This window comes from Hippoglossus hippoglossus, chromosome 10 (assembly GCF_009819705.1).
Source record: "Hippoglossus hippoglossus isolate fHipHip1 chromosome 10, fHipHip1.pri, whole genome shotgun sequence".
Classification (NCBI taxonomy): Eukaryota; Metazoa; Chordata; class Actinopteri; order Pleuronectiformes; family Pleuronectidae; genus Hippoglossus; species Hippoglossus hippoglossus.
The window spans coordinates 1,517,409-1,529,861 of record NC_047160.1 but is presented as its reverse complement, the minus strand read 5'-3'; positions in this window follow the sequence as shown (position 1 = coordinate 1,529,861).

Here is a 12,453-nt window from a genome sequence, read left to right as displayed (position 1 = left end):
AAACACTTTTCTCAGGACCTGTCATTCTGTTTTTGGCAGGAAACTTTATTATAACTCTTGGTGCACAGCACAGTACAGTCTGTGTATCGTCTGTTATGTCTCCTTTTCTAACTCCTTACGGCTTCTTCCTTCACATCTTTTCTTGACCTTGTGATGTTTTCTATCTGGGTCTAGGTCTAGTGGTTAGGAAAGGAGATTTTATGGACTGCTCATAAACAAAGTACTGCTCATAAACAAAGTGTGAGTATTGGGGGGGCAGAGAACTTCCAGGAGGTGCAGCATGATAAAAAAATAACTGTAAACATCTGGTTCGTTAAGTTCATCTATGTATGTGGGAGTATGGGGTAGGGTATGGGGTGAGCAGAAAACTAAGTATGTATTACCATTATTATTTAAAGGTTGAATTTTCGAGGTTTGGTGTGTTACTTCAGTGTGAGACCATATAAACTCAGGCATCATATTGAGACCAAGTCACAGAAGTTTGTTGATTAAAAAGTAAAGGAAGTGTGATCACAGAATAAAACAGTGGCATTCAGCAGTGTTAATATGAATAGAACCAAAGCATATTTGTTCACTAATGTTGAGCGAGGCTGCTGCTGCTAAGTTAAATGTGATCCCAATGTCTGACAATACTGTACAGGAGTAGGAGCAGGACTGTATTCATGAGAGCCCTTTCCTCTCCGTTCAGCTGCCAAGAACATGCACTTACTCAGCTAATGGAAGAAATCTGCAAGGCTTTGAATAAATATATACAATCTTTACATCTAATGTCAAACAAACAAACAAGCAGCCTCTCTGCGTTGCCTGGACTATGCATCGTCTGTCTTCTAACCTGTTACCTTGTCTTGTACTGCATGTTGCATACACTGGGGGTTTACACCCCTGGTGAATTTCTGAACTTGAATGCAATGCACAGGACCCTGAAAACAGCACAAAAAAACAGCTCCATGTTCCCAAACTCAAACTGCTTAACCTTTCTGCTTTGGAACTCCACCATTTTGCTGGAACTTGGCACAGACCCAAAGACACAGTCCCATCCAAACTTTGGATACACACAAAAAGACAGGAACTCTTTCACCTTTATACTGTACTAAAAGTTTACATGGAATAGAATGCCTTTAGTTTTCATTTAGTTCCAGATCTGTAGACAGTCATGTCATAATGGAGTTCAGTTCAATGATGGCTCTCTGATAAAAATGTTTTTGAGCCTGGCCTTTTGCTGGCCTTTAGCTCTCTGTAACACCTACATGTGATGTGAGTGGGATCCATCTTTCATTTATTTTCTAAAGTCAAACAGACTTTTACAGTTTACATTGATTATTGAGTATAAAGTCTGACTGGTGAATTCATTCCCAACATAAACACAAAACATCCGTGGCTACGGTTCTGCTTTCTCTTGTGCAGTTCCAGTCACCAGCAGCAGGTTACAGGCCATGAACTGGACCTTCAGCACATTGCTGGTGTTTCCCGTGTACAGTCCCACCAGCTAGCTGGACGAGCCATCATTGTTGTAATCATACTTTTATAGTCGTTGTACTTAACTAAAGGATCTGAATACTTAATTCTACTCGATACTACTTAAGTTCCAATAGCAAATCATACATTCTCTAATGTATCTGAAATCCCAGACTGAATTCCCTTTATTGGGTCAAAGGACAAAGCTCTGTCTCAGAGAACCTGTGATCACTTCAGCTATCAGTGACTAACATTCCTCAAAGGAACACCCACTCACATACTGGAAGGACAACCCATACACATACATACTTCCCTATTTTGTGTAGTATACTTGCAGGCATTTGTAAAACCCATTGCTTCTATTGAGGACCTTTGAACATTAAGGTCAGTCTGGGACAACAAAGCTTTATCATGTCTTTGTGGTCTTTTAATCTCCTCAGACAGTCTGGAAAAAGACACTTTCATGAACCCCATTCTGTCCCATTTTGATGCACATGATAATCCCATTCTGAATTTCCTTTCGCCCGGTTTCACTATAACTGTCATAATTTTTTTACTTTCAGTCAGTCTCTACATCAGGTCCTGGGGCTCCTCTGTGCCTGTGGGCTGCAACGGAAGTGACCCATTAGAAACATCCTAAAATCCAAAGTGAAGTCCTGCCGCTGGCTGTAGTTGAAGCAGGGGCATTAGTGGAGTAGTGTGCTACCTTGACACAAGTCAGGACCTGATAATCCATGGCTGGGTTACCTGGCTCAGGGTATCCGATGCACCTCAAGGTGTATTACAGCACTAAGCTCAGAGACATTTTCTGTCTCTCTTTCACTATTTGACTCTGAGTTTAAGGTCATCTAAAATTCTGGTTGCCTTGTATTTTTTAGCCATCGTACTCCATGGTAGAGATGTAAAAGGAAAGATTCTGTACTTACAGATCAAAAGCAAAAGAAGAAAACCAAAACATAATAGAATATATGAATGTGGAATATATATAAACACAATAGCAATGGAGATACTGATTGGCAAGACGCAGTCCGGTCTCCTTTGGTAATCATAGCAGGATCAACACTCATCACATATTCAATGTGACAATGGGGAGTCTGTTGGGTTTTATTTTGATTGTGAGTTGAAACAAGTGGTGGCTTGTGGGGTTCTCACCCTACTTAAAGCTGGTTCAACTAGTGGCCTGCAGGCTGGTCACGCCTTTTAAATGTTATTTGGCCCTCAAGACTATACCTGCAAATCCGCCTGGCATGTGTGTGTGATGTTTCAACTTGCACTCATCACGTGATCCCAGAGGAGAACAGGGGGGGGTGGGCTGCTTGTCTCTCCATATCCTTGTGGTTGGAAAGCCCTGTCTCAGCTACTTCAATGACAGCTATTGAGTCTCAAAGGGACAGCAATCTGGTGGATACTGTTAAATTATATTAATTTTGCTTTCTACATTTGGGGATATGGACCTGTCAGAAAAAAAATAGTTTTTTAGGGGATGCAATGAAACCTTTTGCACTTTTGTATCAAGCCTTGTATCATGGCTTTTCTACTTTTCTATATGAACTGGCTGCTTTGTGGAATTGACTACTTTATTCCAAGCTGTACTATATCTACTGATGAAAGAGTTATCTGTAGCCATTAGCTGACAAATGTTCTGTGTGGCCCACAAACCCCCTGTGATTTTCCTATTGGGCCAACTTGTTGTAGAGGTTGAATAGTCCTGCCCTACTCGTTGTCACCCTCTCTGTTGTTCCTGCCACCGTCTCTGTATCAAACTTGAACAGATGTTACTCTATGTAGTAGAGCAGATGGATTTTATTTCTCAGAGCTCTGTTAAAAAAAATGGTGTCTAAACAATCTACTAAACAGTCTGTGATAATTCACAATTATCACTACTTAATGCTTGGACTCTGGCCATAAGCAAAACAGATCCATCATTTCCCAAAAGACATGACTCACCATTGAAACTCCCTGTACACAATCTGAACTATGTGTAAACTTGCCTTGCTTCTTGCTCAATGTGATGCACAACTTTAGAACATGACTCTTCACTTTGCTTGCGCCAAGGCATGCATCTTTCAGCACCCCCAGAACTTTGTGTATAAACTTACTGTTCTTTTCTTAACACCCTTCTGGTCATGCTGTGGAGTTTTAAACTCTCCAGTTTCCTCTCTCTAATTTATCAGCCAGTAATGAGCAAATGGTTAAAGCCAGATTATGCCCATTCATTATAATTTAGACATGATTCCGTCAAGAGTCACACAGGAAAACATCTCTGTACACACCACTTGTGGGAACTGTTTGTTTCTCTGTAACTTTAAGGTTCACCTTAACATGTAAAGTGCCTTGAGATGTATGTAATAATTGTATAGCTCCTCTTTTTCAACTGCTGAAGTCACATGTTAGTATGGGTCTCTTCAGAAAGAGTAAAAACACATTTGAGATGAGGTTGGTGGGGAATTAGAGTATCTTCTAAGGTTTTTCACATTTCTTTAAGGTTTTCAGCTAAGGATCAACTCTACCTCAATAACGCATACTTTTAGTCTTTCAATATAAGCAATCTTTTTATTTCAATCATATATTATATGTTATATACTAAAAGTTTAGGAAATTAATACACTTAGCTCCACAATTACAAGCTGCAAATTTAGGGATAAACAGTTTTTGCTATCTTTGCAAAAATGGAATATAATACTCATATCTAAGTTATATTAACTAGTGACCCTAAAATTAAAACTGTGGTGTTTTTATTTCGGTAGAAAGAGCCTTATATATAATTAAATATCTACATGACTGTGGGTCTCGCTCCCCCCTACACACGCCTGGGGCGGACAAACCGGTCTAAGGTGACGTCTTGTGTATGTATACTGAAGAAGCACCATGAATTCAACAGAATAATAAGAACTCTGACTGGTGAATATCGGTCGAAGACAAGTTTTGGTCTCTTATCTCAAACTTAACCTGCTTCTAAAGCAGGTTAGTGGTTCAGCATAAGTCACCATTGGGGATTTAACCAGTCCCCGCACAGGTGCTGCAACAGTTTAGATACTTTCCTAATAATATAATCAACTATAATCATGAATTACTGATTTGCATAAAGCACAGCTTTGGCTCAAACGGTAGAGCGGGTTGTCTACTAACCAGAAGGTCTGTGATTTGATACCAGACTCCTCCAGTCCGCATTCCAAAGTGTCCTTGGGCAATACAGAGAACCCCAAATTGTCCCTTTTCCGGCAGTGTGTGAATGGTCTTTGAGAGGGAAAAAGTGAATGTGGCTTGTACTGTTAAGTATAATTCTATATAAATACAGTCTGTGAATCATAAAGCTGACCAGCAGAGATGAGTCCAAAGACACAATGCAGAATAATCAGTGAGGTGAAAAAAAGCCCAGAGTAAAGGCTAAAAGGCTTAAAGGAATCAGAAGAGCTGTTTAACATCTCTGCTCATCTGTCTAAAGAATAATGTCAGAGTGGCTGTCTGCCAGCTACAGCTCAGTAGAAGCTGGTGATGCAGAAGAACAATGACGCTTTAATAAATGTAGCACAGAATGACTTCAAACAGAGAAAATCCACCTTCTGGAGTGGACCAGTCAGAGCTCAAACTTTAACCCAACAGAGAATGAGCTCAGCTGTGGGATGGTCTCAGAGAGCCGTCCACATCAGACATGCGAACGATCTGCTGCCAATATGCTTAAAGGGTGTGTTCAATAAAGACTTGACAGATTAGAATCTTGTGAGAATTTTGTGAGTTATTAACCAAGGTTTGTTAATATCACATTTTATGACCAATTAATAAAAGAGAATCAGATAATTTCCTTGTGTCACTTCAAGTTTTTTTGTTGTGATTTTTGAGCCCATAATGAAAAAGGACAATGTATCTCAAAATATAAGGCTATAAGACATAAATTTGGTGACCAGCTTGCACACACATGAGTGCTTCAAAGATTAGAAAAATTAGAAATTTTTGAGAAATGACCCAACAAAAAGAAAAAGAGTAGTATCTCAACGATGAGACATGTGTCCATCGTTTCAGTTGATGATGCTGAACATACTGATAGGCCACTGCATTTAAATCATATGTTTCTCACCATTTACATTTTGGCTTCAAAAGAATCACTGTTCAATGTTTCATAGCTGGCCAACAAACATTTGAGTAGGGTCAAAATAACTTCCAATGTAAAGACTGACACCACATGTTTTGTGTAGTTTGCTTCATACAATTCCCCATTGCCTTCAAATTGGGATGTGGAACACTGTTCCATGTTTAAAATGCCAAACATGACTAACCTATAATAACTTTTAGTAATCTCTGTTAAAATCTATCATAATAAGAGAAGAATTGCATAAAATCACCAATATCTTAAAAACAAATCTCTTCAAGACTGTAAAGGCTACAGAAATTAAATTTAACAGCGGATCACTGGCAAAATATTAGATTTAGTTGTCACAATATGCCACCATGTGAATTTTTTTTCTCACATTTTCAACTTAACATTTAACTTAACATTTTAACTATGGTGTAATTTTTATGCATCAGCAATGGCAGCATGCATTTTCTACAGAAAGTTTAAATTATTTATCGCCTGCCACTGCAGCTAAAATTGCTGTTGGTTGGAATGAGCTGAGCATGAAACATAACAGGAAGTGGATCTGCCAAGAAGTCGAATAGGCCCGATGCTGTAGTTGAGTCCCAAAAATGTCATTTTGGATGGCCTCACCCCTCATGAGATGATTGTGTCGTGTTCTTTTATCCTTAGGTATGAGAAGGGTCGGTCTTAGTTCAAAAAGTATTTATTTAGAAGCAATGAAAAAGGTACAGCATAGCTATGGGCACTCAATGCACAGCCTCGGCTTTTAGTCCATAGCTCGGGGTAGTCAAGAGTCGCCCCGAACGGATGACAGGTGCAATATTTATAATAGTAGGTTGAAGGCGTGGTCCCAGCATCTTGGAACTGGAATCCACCAATGATGAGGAGCCGCTCCCAGGTTCGTCACTCCTTTGATAGTAGCTGGGCAAATCTTCACATTCTGACAGTGTTAAGTTTTGTGTATTAAGAAAAAGCCTTTATCCGGCTGAAGCTTTGTGAGTCTTCAGTAGTTTTGCAGACACAGTGTTTTTGTTCATTGGAGTGTGAAACATTGTGTTTCTGTTTTATCGTCTGTATGTTCTGTGTGTGTAAGCATGCGTATTTATCAGACAAGACAACGCCTTTCCTATCTGGCCTTCAGAAGCTGGGGCAGCTTCTTGATTTCTTTCTAAGGCATAGGTCACAGTGTCTTAATGAGCACAGTGCATTCATGTATGTGTGATGTTGAATAAAGCTAAAGGAATACTGTAATATATATATAAAGGTTTATGTATGAGAACAAGTTTAAGTACAGTGTATTGTATGCCACGGATTACAGTCCTAACACATAACAAAACATAAATTCTTTCTGTTAAGGTACAAACATGGTGCGTGTAAAATCGATCCTTTTTGGGGCTATAGTGTCTAATTATATTATTAAAATCCTAACAATTGACATGAAATCTGACACACAAATCCTGCCCAATCTGCAGCCCAAAAGCTAAAGGTTTCAGAATTATTCAAGCCAACTAATTAGTTAATTAGTTAGTTACTTATCATCCATTTTACATGTAAATAATAGCTGCTCTGAATGCTGGTAGAGGGCTGCTGACTGCACTCTGCTGCTGTGCTAATCTGTCAGTGAGAATGTTTGTAAGGAGAATCAATCATACAAATGGGGATGATGAAGCTCACATTCAGTTGGATTGTTGATTTTTGAAAATAAAGAAAGAAATTCTGACAGCATTCTGATTCAAATCCTCCCACACTACCAGATATCATAACTCCAAACAGACATGGCAGTAAAACAATCATCACAAAAGTCCGAACGGCACAAAGATCACACAGCGACTGGACACAATAGTGACAAATGTTTAATGGTCTGTAAGAATAATAATGACTATTGGTCATCTCGTCTTAATGATCACTCAAAACGCTTTACAGTACAATTTTTTTTAATGTTTGGGGGGGGGGGGTGGCATTCACACACACATTTATACAGTGCATCTATGGGCAGCACGTTTTCTGTGCGAATGGTACAGCCGTCAGGGGCAATTTGGGGTTCAGTATCTTGCCCAAGGACAGTTAGGAGAAGAAGGAATGGGATCGAACTGCCAACCTACTGGTTAGAGGACGACCAACTCTAACCCTTGAACCACAGCAGGATATAACTGAGCAAACATGCAGTGTTCTTGTCAGTGTTACAGGCACACATCAACACATGACCCGCAGCTGTGTCCTCAGCAGCTAAACTTTTAACGTTAAGCTCAGTGTTTTTGTAGCACTGTCCTGAATATGTGTTTTTTGCAGTTAAGCTTCACTCCTTTGTTTCTGCTCGTACTGTCAGATACTGGTTGCTTTCAGCTGTATCAGAGCTATGTGGAGTTACAGCTGATGCAAACCCAGCCTTTCCTAATCTTGCTGCTTCACATTAAAAGCATGTCATCGATAAAGCTCTGGGATTTCCTGTGAAGGAGTTATGGGAAATGCAGTGAGATTATCACAGTGTAAGCAGAACTTCATTTGTCAAAAACAAATATCCTTGCTATATGGCCCAGTGGAAAAAACCTTGGACCGTGTCACTGCCGCTTAACTGCTCATGTTCAAGTGCTACCACTACCACTGTTTGTGGTTCTACCAGCCCCATTGAGAGTAACTGCTGAGGTCAGAGGAAACCGAAAAATAAGCATTTCTTTGTTTATTTTGCTGTCCAGACTGATCCATAATAATGGCTGCGACCTCTGCCACTCCTACAGGTCTCTTCTGTGCCGACCTCATCCACCTGTACAACAGAGCGATCAGGTGACAGGACTCTGCCTCCAGGGGTTAATGAATCAAAGTAACTGTGGTGACTCATGGAGGCCTCTGGGGTTACCGTAGCAACTGTACTCCAAATGTGTCATCTCTAAGCCCCAGTGATGTCAGTCATCAGAGATTCTAGGAGACTAAACAACAACCACTGTCTTCGACTGAGATGATGTGTGTGTGTATGCAAGATCAACGCTCAGTGTAATATGTGCTGTTGCCTTCACCAAACCAGGCAGAAAGAGCTGCTTCAAATGTGTGTGTACATGCATGTGGAAACTGGTGTTGCAACCTTTTCTTTGTGTTGATCTGAATCATTTTTGTTTAAGTATAGGGGTGTGTGTGTGTGTGTGTGTGTGTGTGTGTGTGTGTGTGTGTGTGTGTGTGTGTGTGTGTGTGTGTGTGTTTTATTTACAGTAACGTTCTCTAAGCCTCTCTGGGTAATGGCAAACAACGTTACCTGTGGGGCAACAATGCCCTCTGCAGGAGAACCTCATGTTTGACTGAGGAATCCATTCTTGATTGATACCTGTAGGAAAGTGTAGGTGCTTGTTGAAATGAAATGTTGGTGTTTTAGATTAGATTCAGTGACGTGCTATTTACAAATCAAAGGGCAGAGGACCCATGAGCTTATTGAATCTCCTCTTCCTCCCTTTTCCCTGTGTGTTGTGTATTTATCGTATGTTGGAATAGATAATAGATTACTATCCACCAGTTTACTCCTTTAGTTATATTATAGTTGTTTTGGATTTCATATGACTTTGGGGAGTTTTGGGTTGGACTTATTTTCCCCTTTTGATTGGACTGTTCTGTTATTTCCTGCTTTACTTTGAAGTTGTTGTTTTTTTACCTTGTGTTTCTCTAACTTTGTCTTTGTCTGGTTTCTTGTGTTTGTGATTGTCTTTCTCACTCTATTATGTGTTTTAACTGAACCCAGTTATCCTCTATGGAAGCATTGCTGTCACATCAGAAAAAACTAAATCTGTATCATATTCAGTTCAATTTTATTTGTATAGCACCAAATCATAACATACAATATCTCAAGGCACTTAACATAGTAAGGTTGTGTCCTGTTAAAACATGAAAAGTTTAACATCATGAAAAGTTTAACATCATGATCACGTGACATGACGAAATGAGGAAACGTGTGTGGCGAGCAGTGAAAAATAGGAAAATGTAAAATGCACACGATATGCTTGGGTTGAGACATCATGAGATTTTGCTGTTAGTGAGCACAGTGTATGACAACATGATAAGTATGCATACTCTAAGGAGAATTGTAAAATGCATGGGGCTATGCATAAGGAAGAATCAGTCCGACCACCTGGAGGCTTGAATCAGCTGGAATTAACAATGGAGCGTCCATGTTTTGAGCCAGCAACAGTGCATGTAATGGGGAGTCTATCTCCATTCCAGACCTAATCATAATCAGATACTTTTCATGTTATATTAAACTTTTTAATTTGTAATGTGATAATTTGTCATGTTAAAATTTGAAACATATATGACGTGATACTGTTTTTTTTCTTTTTTTTTCTTGTGTGACAGCAATGGGTTCCTTTGTGCATTTATTCTCTGTGCTACCAGTCTCCTGTCAGCTCATCTGTCAGCTTTGCTCCTGCTGAGTTTCATCATTAGCTGCCTGAGTTTTCAGTTTTTGGTTTGTTTTGAATATTCTTCTCTGCACCGACCTGCTATGATATACAAACAACACTAAATAGTTTGCATCTCAACATCAGCTGGCTCCTCATTAAATGGATCTAATATGTTCAGCTTCTTTTGTTCACCTTCATGTCCTGAAACCCGTTACCACATTTCAACAAATATGTCACACCTTTATGATTATAGTTATGTGATCAATGTTGTGCCATAATGCATCAAACGTGATACCATAAAATGGTGTGCCTTTCGGCATTCAATAAATTTGGTTATCAAAATTAAATATTAAATATTAATATTTTATTATTAATATTAAATAATAACTTTAATTGATTAAAGTTACCTCGGGGCACCACCCTTCAAAGGAAGGGAAAAGATAGCCAATTTATTGAATAAAGTCTCATAAAGGTTCTAACTACAAATTTGGAACACTGATTAACAATTAAATTAATAACTATAACCAAAATTACCATATAGATAGTTGAAGGATATGGAGTTCTTGACAGTGTAGAGGTTGGCAAAATTCACTTATGCAACATTAATGAAAAAACATTTGTGAAAGTGTCGTATATTTAAGCAGCAGTGATGTTGAAGATGATGATGAAGGAATCTCCGCGGACACCGTTCTTGCTTGTATAATAAGGTTTATTACACAGAAGTTACAGGTCAGGACGGGTACCTAGGTATACCCGGAGACGTTCTCGGCCAATGAAGAAGTCTACCTCGCCGGTGCCGGACAAGCCTTCATATAGGGAAGTTGTTTCCGCCCAGGAAATAAGACAAAATGACGTCATACATAGGGGCCTCTAATACAAAACATGCTTCCTACTTAAAGATGGAAACCCCTCTATCCACTTCCTACTTAAAGATGGAAACCCCTCTATCTAACAGGTCAAAGAGAGTTTCTCCGGGTCACAGAGAACTTAACAAGTATCATATCGAATAATAATTAGATTCCTCTGAGAGTCAGGAAACGAGGGGCCCCCTAACCATGAATATGTCATTAACAAGGGGCCCCCTAATTATGAACATGTCATTAACAATCTATGTTAGCTGAATATACCACATATTTCCCCCCTTCGAGACTTCACAAAGTCTCGAAAGAACAAAAGAAGAAAACATACAGGTGTATAATCATGACAAAAATAACAATCCGTCCTGTAACATAATTGTAACAATAAAGCAACTGTATGGAGCGTAAAAGTGAGAGTGAAAAACCCGTCAGGCAGCTATCTTTCCTGAAATATCCATCAAACAAACTAGACGGGAAAATTCTCTCACGGCCCCTCTGCCTAGGCGACCATACATAGTACTCCATACCAATGAAATTAGGAATTTTAGCAAATTGTGTAAGGAAATGATTTAAGCAAATACATATGGAACCCTCAGCAAATCAAAACAAAACAAATGTCCAAAGTCAGGCTGGTCGACCCATCGCACCTTCCAACGGACCTTTTCCTGCCTAACCCCTCTATCCCTAAACACCAAGAAAAAGAAAACATCTGAGGTCCCAGTATATTTACCCAATAACAGAAAACATCATTTTCCTAGCAATTAACACACAGAGAATATAGTTCAATTTTAATATTACTCATGCAATATATAAGAGAAAACATAAGAATGTATAACACTGTAGTTTCTCAGCAGCATTGATTCTCAGTTGTAGTATCGATGACGTGTTGAATCTGGATATCGTATCATAAGTCCTTGTTCAGAATCCTTCAGTCCATTCATATTGTCCATGTTTGAAGTGTCTGAATCCATTCAACACATCGGAGTCCCTGAACAATCAACCACCCTCACAGTGGTCTTCCCCCAATATGTTCTAGAATGAAAGAAAAGAAAACCAGTATCTTTTGCATACAAAACAGATACAAATTAAACATCAAATATAGATTAACACTCTTTAAGTAAATGTGAAAGTATAAGTCATATTGTCCATTTCCCCCCTGTAACACACCACTAATATAAGAAGAAACTACAAAATAACTAAGCAATAACAGAGGTAAATGTTAGGATTATAATAACATCAGATATTCAAAATGGATATACATCCACCCTTATCACGTCGTCCTCATCAAGGTCCGTGTCAGCACCACATAATAATGGCATCTGAGTTTGATCACCGGGCATCACAACTCCAACCCATCTCAATATCATAACCTTCGCAAAGGTCAACAACAGCGTGCAAAAACAAAACATCACACTCAACGTTAGAACAAGTGCTGCCAAAACCTGAACTAACACTGCTCCTACTGGCCCTAATTTGTCTTGCAACCAAGCATTTGCAGACCATCCAGCATTTTCCGACGGGCCAAATGCATCCCTTATAAGCTTCAATGCATCTATAACACTAGTCATATTATCAGAACTATCAGGAATCAAAGTATAGGAAGCATTCCCAGTTAAGTTCAAAGCCACACATAGGCCACCTTGTTTGGCCAAAATATAGTCTAGAGCCATGTCATGTTTTAGCAACG